Source organism: Phalangium opilio, unplaced genomic scaffold (genome assembly GCF_054372755.1).
Source record: "Phalangium opilio isolate 3A_F unplaced genomic scaffold, DU_Popi_V2 ptg000217l_1, whole genome shotgun sequence".
NCBI classification, from domain to species: domain Eukaryota; kingdom Metazoa; phylum Arthropoda; class Arachnida; order Opiliones; family Phalangiidae; genus Phalangium; species Phalangium opilio.
In genome coordinates, this window is record NW_028324218.1 from 1,307,321 (window position 1) to 1,318,189 (window position 10,869).

The following is a 10,869-nucleotide window of genomic DNA, read 5'->3' on the forward strand; positions in this document are numbered from 1 at the left end:
CTAAGAATTACTTCTTCAAATAACCCCACTGTAACTTGTTTAATTTTTACGGTTGCTTGACCTAGCTCTTAAAGTAGCCAAAGGGTCAGGGTAAAGATTTGGAGCAAAGTTTTCTTATTTCTTAGTTAGGCCATAACGAGGTTATATCCTTACACGTAAGGGCCCTGTCCTCAGGCTAGACGGGAGACCTTTTAATCACGAAGCTGTCTCTAGACTGTCCGGGGTCAAAAAGAAGGTTCCTTCCAAAAATTCCTTAATGTAATTACCAAAGAAGAATGTTTTCCCTTCATTAAACAAATACTCGGGGGTTCTGCGGCTCGAGCTCCGGCCTTAGCCCTAGCTGTGGGCAACTCGAAAATTAAAGGAATAGTACAGCTACATAACTGATTAAACCTTAATTAAAAGAACGGCTTCCTTTTTCTAAATATAAAAATAATTAAATATTAAAATTAATCAATAAAATTAATTATCTCTTATTACAATATGCTAATTACTACATTTAATTAGTCATGATTAAGGACTACTGTTTCGTCATTCCCCCGCCATTGGTTTAGTGCATGGCGTCTGCTAGCCAGAACCACCTTAGCTGTATTTTTCCTTAAAGTCTTTGGCTCTTAAAGGACCCGAGTCGACCCAAGTCCATGCAGTATCTCAAAGGCTTATCCATAGTATAACCTTAAACTGATACATACTTCACCCTAGACCATTTCGGCCCATACCTTTTCTTACACAAAACCCCCCAAAACACCCAACGCTACGAAAGTCTTAATTATTTCAACACACGTCTTACGTTGAAATAGTCCATATTAATTTACAACCTTGGATTGGGCCCGAATTTCTTTAAGAAAATAAGGCAAAATAAGGCAATAATTACGGGCATATTCAGGCTGCGAAAGTTACTTAATTAATTTGATGAATATTCCACGCTTTTAATGATTTCCAGGCACGAGTTTTATGCAAATTAATGAATATCTTGAGCCAACATACAAACTTTGGTTTTTGGCAAGGGAAAAGATATCTAAATTATTAGTTACTGAATTCTTTGTAAGATTCTTCGCTTACACTTAAAGTAGTTTGTTTATAATCATAATAATAATCACACCGAATTCGTTAAGACCCTTGCTCTGTTTCTGTTTCTGTTCTGAAATTCAATTGATGCAAGTTCATAAGATATGTGTGTTCCTTCCATAAGTTTGTTTCATTAATATCTGGTGATGACAAACTGAGAGGAGGTAAAGCAGCGAGCTAGGCCTGGTGAGTGAGTGAGGTGGCGCTGCTGTCAAATTTGGGCTTAGTAATGCGGACTAAATAGGAGTGCCTAGATGGAATAGGTCCTAGGATGCAAAACTAATTAACCACCACCGAGTGTACTTAGGACTTCAATTGACTCGCTCCCCCTCGTTCTCCTTCTCGAACTAGTTATCTCGAGCTGCTGTAAGTCTCTCAGTAGCATTACGACAAAGTATAGGTAGTGCATATCATACTTATGGAGCGACCATATCACTTATAAACTTATGATAACACCACCAAAACGTGCGTTGGTTGGGGGTCCATTCTAGCTATAGGACTGTCTTGTGGTTGATATGACATTTGAGCAGAAATAAGAGACCATATAGGCCTACCCGGGATCTGGGCTCAATTCCAGAAAGAAGGCCGAAACGAGGCTTAGAGGTTTCTTATCTTTCACAAAAGATGGATTCTTATCTCTGTTGGCGCGGGATTTAGGGGCTTAGACCCCCCATTGTGTGTTATTGTAACGTATATACGACTAACAGATCTACTATTTAACCCCCCACCAAAAAAGGACAAGGGTCAAAGGTCAAAATCATTAGGGGCTGTGTAGTATGTTATTGTTTTGAAACTAATATTGAAGCTTACTTAAACGCAATGCAATGCAATGTAATTTTATTTAGCTTCGGGTTACTATGCCTTTGACAGAAGCGCAGAATTGAAGTCCTAAGTACACTCGGTGGTGATTAATTAATGTTGCAGCTAGGTCCTATTCCATCTAGGCACTCCTATTTAGTCTATGCATTACTAAGCCCAAATTTGACAGCAGCGCCACCTCACTCACCAACCAGGTCTCCTTCGCTTTACCTCCTCTCGAATCTATGACCTACCTCACTCACTCACTCACTCACTCACTTCAAATTCATTACAAGCCTTTCAGTTTGTCATGACCAGAGATTAATTAAACAAACTTATGGTGAACATACATATCTTATAAACTTATGATACTGCATGCGCAAAGAAATAAGTTCTTATATTTTTTAAATCGTATTAAAGAAAGACTGATCACAAAAGTACTTCCGTTTTTGGACGTATAACTCCCGGAACGGTCAATAAATGTCCGAACAGAATAGTATATATGTCCTTCATTCAATTTAAAAAAGGACATAACAATAGAATTGAATCGTCTTTCTATTCTATAAGGGGATTTCACAAAGCGCAACCTATTTTCAATCGAGTTTTATATTCTTGAATTACTTTTGAAATTCGGGAATGATTTTGTACAATGAAAAAAAAAATTCATTCTTAGCCAGAATTTTCTTTTATTTATTTTTTTTCCCCCATGATCGGTAACAAGAGCAGTTGGCGACTCACTCACCAGGCTTCCCTCGTTTTACCTCCTCTCGAATCTATGACCTACCTCACTCACTCACTCACTCACTTCAAAATTACAAGCCTTTAAATTCAGTTTGTCATGACCAGAGATTAATTAAACAAACTTATGGAACATAACATATCTTATAAACTTATGGTAAAGGGGTTTACATCATGGTACGTGGCTCATAGACTAATACTTAACTTACGAAGTGTGTTAAGGGGCATAAGGAAAAACTTATATGACATAATATTAGTTTTGAAAAAGTTTCCATGAAAGTTTTCAACACGCCGTTAATTTACAAATAGGCAATTTTTCCCAGCCAGAGCAGACTCTACTATACTAAAGATGGCAACAGATAACCTTTAACCTTATCTATAATCCAGGACCCATTGTTCAAATCGAGTACGACCATTGAATTGATAACTTTGCTAAAATTTAAAGCAATCTTGCATCGTAGACAAAAGCGCTTATAGCAAACGATTGCAAAACGAAAAAAATATCATTAAATGAAATCAAAGATCTTCTTACGTATCTACAAAAGATGAGGCAGGAATTGATACAGCTACTAAGAATCATTGCGTATTGCCATCCATGTTATTTTCACTCAACGTATCTAGGGCAGATTTTGTGGGAGGAGCTATACGTATGACGAATTTTAAAATGGAGAACATGGGGGACACACAATGATTCCAATAAGCTGTATGCATTCCTGGATGGAAAAATTCAGAAAGGACTTTTCCAGTTAGCTGATCTGGAAAGATTATCCGCAATCGGTTGCGGCTATACGAAAGGCGTACAATGAAATTATCAAAAACTGACCGAAAGGCAGTCTGGGTATTATCAGAAAGTGTCGAATAAGATCAAAGAAGCCGATTTCCTCAAAAGAGAAGCATCCCACAATGGGAACGAAAGAAATATCGCTTAACTTCCAATGGTTTGGAAACCTGATTGTGTGCCCTAGTTAACTTATACGTTTGCGACTTCAAAAGTTGACGACGTTCGCTAAAGAAGTTCAAAAACCCATTCTTGGACTGAAAGATTAGAACTGTCTTCTTTATCTACAAAGTCAATTAAAAACTGTCTACAAAGTCGATTAAAAAACTGTCTACAAAATCAATTAAAAACTGTATACACAGTCGATTAAAGCTGTCTGCAAAATTATTTAAAAACCACCTACAAAATCAATTAAAAACCACCTACAAAATCAATTAAAAACCACCTACAAAATCTATTAAAATCTAACACACTCCGATTAGAGTCCAAAGACATTAGAAGTGACTTAAAAACGTACTTAGGTGCACACAAGACTGGTAACTTAATTATCTTCTTTACATCCACATAACTCCCTTTTTAACCCTTAAATATGAAGCAGACGACACTAAACCCCGCCCCCTTTTCGCAATGGTCAATTCTTCAACCTATCCACATTATTTCATTTCAACCAAGTCTTTATAATAAAGTCCCCTATAATAAATATATAAAGTAGGTTTTTATATAACCTTTATCCAAAAGAATAAACATGATTTTTCCTTCCAGCGAGACGAACACACTAGGGGATTAAAGTTCTATGGGAAGTTTTGTTCTCTGATCTTCCTGGTGCTGCATGGTGACCTCTATTATTTTAACCCCCTACGGATGACCCTTCCCTTCCCTCCCCCTGCCCCCGGAACAAACAAAGATATATATTTATATATATTGTTAGACAGGATCCGGGCATCATACAGTTGGCGGCGGGAAAAATAGGCGCCAAAAACTATGGGACCCCTATAAAGTGCGCGAGCTCTCAATTCTTATATTGCGAATCCATAATAAAACAAAAACATCATAAGTCTATATGATAACTCTTCATAAGTTTAACTAGCCGTAAGTAATTTGTGAGTATCAAAGAGTTATACAGGGTGTTTATGTCCATTACAAAATGAGCTCCTTGGGTAATTATAGTTTGCCTAAGTAGTAACATGATTTCAGTTGGATGCATCTATACTTCTATGACCACACCGATTTTGTTTGACCCCCCATAAGGGACATGTACTGAACAGCCCCTAACACAAGTTAAAGTTATGAACATTGATTGAAAACAGTGTTTTAGGGATGACCCCTTAAAGCATTCATTGTCTTTCATCGTTTCTTACGTTAAATTTAATATAATTAAAGGGGTTATCAGTAAAACATTTATAACTTATAAGGGTTTATCTTATTTATTTATTTATGATAATATAAAATGTATAGCCATATTTTTCTTACAACCCCTATGCATATAATAAATGACACGCTATATATTAATATTTATACGTATGTTTACGTTGGCGGGGTTCGTGAAAATTTATAGTATGTTAGCGTCTTGGAAAGACATAAATATATAAAGAAAACTGCGGTTCTTTTATTATATTTTGACGTGTTTTTGTATAAAGTTTAGTCTGTTATTATATTTTTTTTTCACTGTTAATAATAAAACTTTGAGGTAAAAACCGAGGGGCTAATCACTGTCAAATTCCCTATACACCGATTACGTAATACATGCAATAATTTTTGCACTGTTAAGGGCGGAGTTTTTAAAGATTACGCGTAATCACATTAGAACAGTCAAAGGTACATTCGTGTACATCGATTACACTAAGAGACCAGCCCCTCGGTAAAAATACAATATGGTGTTGACTACGTAACATTGCACTGGTGGGGAAAAAATAAAATACCACCGTGACGTCATTTGATTCATTTTGGAATAAGGCACTGGTATTTCCTTTTGGAATAAAATATTTTCGCAAGTTAAATAAATTGAGTAAATAGGTTATGGTGTTGTTTCGTAATAATGTATTTATGCATTTTAAAGAAAAAAGGGAGGTTTTCGACGCATTTCCACGATCGATTAATATCTTAATAACCCTTTGGCGTGTTCAACATTCATATACGGTACCGTTGCATAGAAAACTAGGCCTAGCATGATTATTTTGAACATTTAATAAAGGTCTACGTGGTGTTGCAATAGAAGGGGTAATTTAATTATAGTTTGACCAAGAAGTGATATCTAGTTTATTAGGGAGAAGGTATAAATTCATTCATCCACATTTCTAGCTCTTTATCTCCAGTCCAAACGTAGACGTGTCCGGAGTTAATCCCCGCCACTTCTAAATTACAATAACCAGCATCTCATTGGTTCTTGAAAACTCGTGCACGTCAGCGCGACGCGAATGAGGACGAAAATTACAGTCATATTTTCCGACTGAGGAGAGGAGGAGAAATAGCCCGGTCTCCTCCTTTTATGTCCCCATTTGTATTTTGAAAGGGGGGACTGCAGGACTATGGCGGGCCAATACTTAGGCATCTTCTCCCTAATAAACTAGATATCACTTCTTGGTTTGACTTAGTACATGATGCAGTGGGATTCATGGATGGTAAGTTCTATGGGAAATCAATCTGGAGTCCGAAAATGTTCTATACATCTATACTTCTATGTCCACCCATAAGATTTGGTTTGGCCCCATAAGGGATGCACGGACCACATGTATTTTAAATTGTCATGGCGAAATTAAGGAAAATTCGTTAGTAACCAATCCATACCCTAGGAAAAACCTTAAATTCAGTTAAACGCATTCGGCATGCATTCCTTGAACCTTAGGGAACAATTAAGGCACCAAATTGGTTGGCGCCTTTTCCACTCCTTGCAATTAAAACTACACTCACACACATACTCAGGGTTAAGTGTCACGTGACTCTACTCTTGTTACAAATATGTTAGGCAGGTAGAAACCATGACAACGGTAATAGCTCGTGCGTCAGCTCGTGCAAGTCGAAAAAGGCGCGGCATTTTTTTAAAGAACGTGGCAGGAATTTTTAATGCACGCTTTTTAGACTAGGCCGAGTACTCTTGTCAAATTTTAGTTCAGGGGGTGGGGTTAGGGTTTTTTTTTTTAATTTGTTTATGGAGTTTCAAACGATTAATTGGATACACGTTAATTAATGATATTATAGGATAGGCGTGTGTATGTTGGTGTAGTCGTTAATTAAACCTGGATCGTTTTTAATTAAATTAAATTAATTAATTATTTAATTTAGACAAATACTTTTTTTAAGTTTTATATTATATTATAAAAATAAAATTATTTATTAAAATGTCTAAATTTTAATATAAAAACCCACCATTATACCATGACAAAGGGAAGATAATGAAGTAGAAAAAGTTAATTATTTTATCAAGAAGTTCTTTAAATCTTTAAGAACTTAAATAATAAGGTAGGCCTTGGAAAACTTTCTTATTCTTGAATACCCAAGAGATGGGGAGAAAAGAGAGATAAGCTCTTTAAAAAGGATTAAAAATTGTAAAGAAGGGTCCCTTAAAAGCTCTTTCTCACCAAAATAGTATGTGTAATAATCCTTTTTCAAAGTCCGGGTAAAAGAAGATGAAAACTTTCTTTTCTTACACCTCAAAGAAATAATAAAAAATGGAATTTATGAAATACGGTTTTTGATGGACTAAGAATATTATTCATTTTTTTTAGGTGGGGGTCCATCTTTCAAAAATTTTTGACCGCATTATTAAGTCAAGTTCTATTCAATAACCTAAATGTATTTTAAGACCAAAACCTTTATGTTAAAATTATTTTAAAGGTATTTTTAGACAAAAATTTTATGTTTAAATTATTATAAAAGTATTCTTAGACAAAAAATTTTATTTTTAAATTATTTTAAATGTATTTTTAGACAAAAAAATTATAATTAAATTATTTTAAATGTATTTTTAGACCAAATATTTTATGTTTAAATTATTATAAACGTATTTTTAGACAAAAAATTTCCGTTTAAATTATTATTTACTTTTTAATATTATAATTAAATATAGTAAAATTTACCCTTGACCCTATCTGGACCCTAGTTCATTATAAGCACGCACGCATACCTTATGTCCCTAGTGCATTAATTTATAACTTGGCTTTCAGTTTTATATGATCCTGGAAGCTGGAATACTAGCTAAATTCCCCAATAGAAAAATCGGGTTAACGATTTTTAAAAGCATAGGCATACTTCGAATGGATGGAAGGAACACAAGCTCATTAAGGGTTTTCGGTTACGTCACAAGGGCAAGGGGAATAGGTCCCTGCTTAGGATTATACGGACCTGGTAGGGCCTTTTAGCTTAATGAACCTTCAAATTTAAATATACGACGAGAACAGGAGAGGCGAGGCGAGCGGGCCTGGATTAAAGGAAAATTCGAACCCGAATTGAATTTAAATTTTTAACTTTTAACCTTTGAACTTTCTTTATAAAAATAAATAAATAAATAAACAACCCCATTTAAAAAAAATAATTCAAAGGATAATTCAAGGATAATTTTTCCTTACACTATTCCTTTATAAAATCAGTAGAAATCGGTTTAACGTTAAGAGGGAGGTAAGTATTTTAAGAAAAAAACCCGGTTTTTTCTTGAAGAGGGTTTTTTGTCTATAGCCTTAGATCAGGTCAAATGAGCCTTACTTCTGTGGTTAGTTAGTTAGTATATTGGAGAATCTCCATTGGGTTTGAGGGGGAAAGTTTGAGGGGGAGGATTTGACTAATGATTACATCCGTATAAATCTACTTTGAAGTCCCTGAAGTCCTGCCCAGACAGTTGTTGACGTATTGCTACTGTATTTTTATAACTTAATTTTGGTACTAGTTTGTATATTTTTTTTATATAAATTAATTTTGGTATTAGTAATTTAATTTTTAAACTCATTTCTGAATTTCCTAATTAAGAATAAAAGTTAAAACTAAAATTAAAGAAAACTGACTTTAGATAGTCAGGAAAAACCTATAGAGCCGGAGAAGTCAGGGAATTTTTGAAACGAAAAATACGTCTCAAACATATGCGCAAAATAATAATTTATAATTTAAATCACACCTATTCTACTGAATTTGAGTGTATAACATTATTAGAATAAATGGCGTGAAAATTACACGTGCCACTAATTTTGGCGCGAGCGAAAAGGAGCTGGTAAATGGCGGGAAAATTACACGTGCAGCAGTTTTGGGCGCGCGAGAAAAGGAGCTAGCAAATGGCGGGAAAATTACACGTGCAGCAGTTTTGGGCCGGCGCGAGCGAAAAGGAGCCGGTATTTATAACACAACGTCATAATTATTAGCCCCTGTGTTTTCTCCATGCAGTCACCAAGTCTAGGCGCGAATTATTAATGAACCTCTATTGTTCGCGTTAAACGAGCCACCAGTTTTGATAATATATTCAATTTCACTCTAAGAAAATACCAAGAGCGTAAGCAGGGGGGGATACGCAACGTAGCTTCAACAACGGTACATTCTTAACTTGAAAAACATTCATATATTTTAAAGATGTTCTCCCAATTTTTCGCTAAAAGCCTTTTATACCTCAGAATTTAAATTTTAATAATAATAATATTGAACATTTCGTTCAGAATCAGTCGGAGTTTGCTTTATTTTCGTTAATAAAGGTTTGTAATTTTTCAATTGACTTTATTGCAAATTGAGGTATGGGTAGTTGCACTAAGTGCTATCCCGTTGTTGTTGTTTTAAAATTCACCGCTTTCAAACCCCCCCCCCCAATCTCAATTTGCGCCAACCAAAACCAAGCTTTGAAACGACTACGTTGGTCATTTTGGTTTTAGTTACAAAACAAAATTAAAAAATATTTGGGTAAGTTAAAATCAAAGGGATAATGAAGTAGTTTACAAATTTAGCCCTAGATACGTTAAGTGAAAATGCCTACACAATTATTCCTAGTAACTGTATGCATTCCAGTAGCTACATATTACAACATACAAAAAAATAATAATATTGTAATAACAAGTCGGGAAAACCAAAATATTACCTCTCCGTGTCGAGAAGATTATATAAACTTAAGTAACCAATGAAAACGTCGACCTTTTTGCCCTCATCTTTTCCCGCGCTTTGCGCTTCCGCATTTCATCCTTACTCTCAACATTATCTTCCTCCATTTTACATACAAAAATCGAACACTCACAAAAAGAAGCGGCAAAAACCTGCTGGCTCTTTACAACCACTTAATTTGACTTAATATCCAACTTCCAAACACAAATATTTACTGGTAGATAAATTGACAACCTACAAGCAAAGAAAAATTCTCAAGAATGGCTCCCGCAAATTTAAAAGGTCTATTTTCAACTAGGTTTTTTTTAAATTTTTGGTCTAACTGTTATCTACACCTAGATGGTTTTCAGTGAAACAAACAAGGAGCATAAACACAATAATGGAAGCTTCAGTTTTATTTAAAACATGTAAAACAATTATCATCTCTGCAAATAGCTTACACATGTCTTTTTTACCAATGCCTAACCGTTTGGATTTTTCTAAAGCAATCTCAGCACCAAAAAATATTTTTTGATACAAAATAAATGTTTTATATTCTTATTAAGAATAAAACAAGAGGATAAAAAAGATCTGTCCTCTCGTAATTTTTTAAGCTTTTATCAAGATTACTCTATACAACAGTAACAAGGAGTATAAACCCATTAGTGGAAGCAGTATTTTTTTTCCGAAACAATCTCGCTTATGTTTATCCTCTCTAGGCTTCGCTAAATACGTATTTCTCTTACGTAAAATATTAATAGACAGGCAAGGATTCATACCATTAAAGAAGGAGAGCAATATTATCCATATTTTCATTTCATATACAGAGAAAAGAAATTATTATGTTTCCGAGAGGAGCTTCCCATTTTTGTTGTTGTTTTGAAAAATATATCGCAATGCACGGGCCTTAATAGATATAGGAGGCAATGAAGGAAATATATCGCATGCACGGGCCTTGGTAGATGTAGGAGGCAATGATAATCTCTCTCTTTGCACGAGAGGTTTATCTTTAATATTTAAATAAATATAATTATTTTTAATTATTTTAATCTTCAATAATTAACATTAATAATAGTTAAATCGTTTAAAATAAAGTTATACCTATTATCATCTCAAACTTATTATTTAGGATTATTCTATATACAGATGTAGTATAGCTTACGCAATGTATAAACAGCCATTTCAAATAACAATATTAAAATAAATCTTTGGAATATCAAAATGAAACAGAGCTTTAAAGCTACAAAAGTACTAAATGCATCATAATTACGAAAAATACTTCCACATATTCACTTTATATTATGGAAAAAGGGAATATTAAGGTTCTGTATGATTTCTTAACACATCAACACAAGGCTAACTGCTAACGCGACGCACTAGTGTAACAATGGACGGACACACACAGACAAAAACATAGACTGCTTTTTAAATCTTTCCGTATTAAT

At 34.5% G+C, this 10,869-nt stretch overlaps 1 long non-coding RNA gene across 1 annotated transcript; it reads left to right on the forward strand.

Annotated features, from left to right (window-relative positions):
* The first annotated feature begins 9,404 nt into the window (after window positions 1–9,404).
* LOC149615477 (uncharacterized) lies at window positions 9,405–10,040 on the forward strand. The gene is made up of 2 exons (XR_016375935.1): window positions 9,405–9,727; window positions 9,785–10,040. It is a non-coding gene; the product is annotated as an uncharacterized LOC149615477 (long non-coding RNA).
* The last annotated feature ends 829 nt before the right edge of the window (window positions 10,041–10,869 follow it).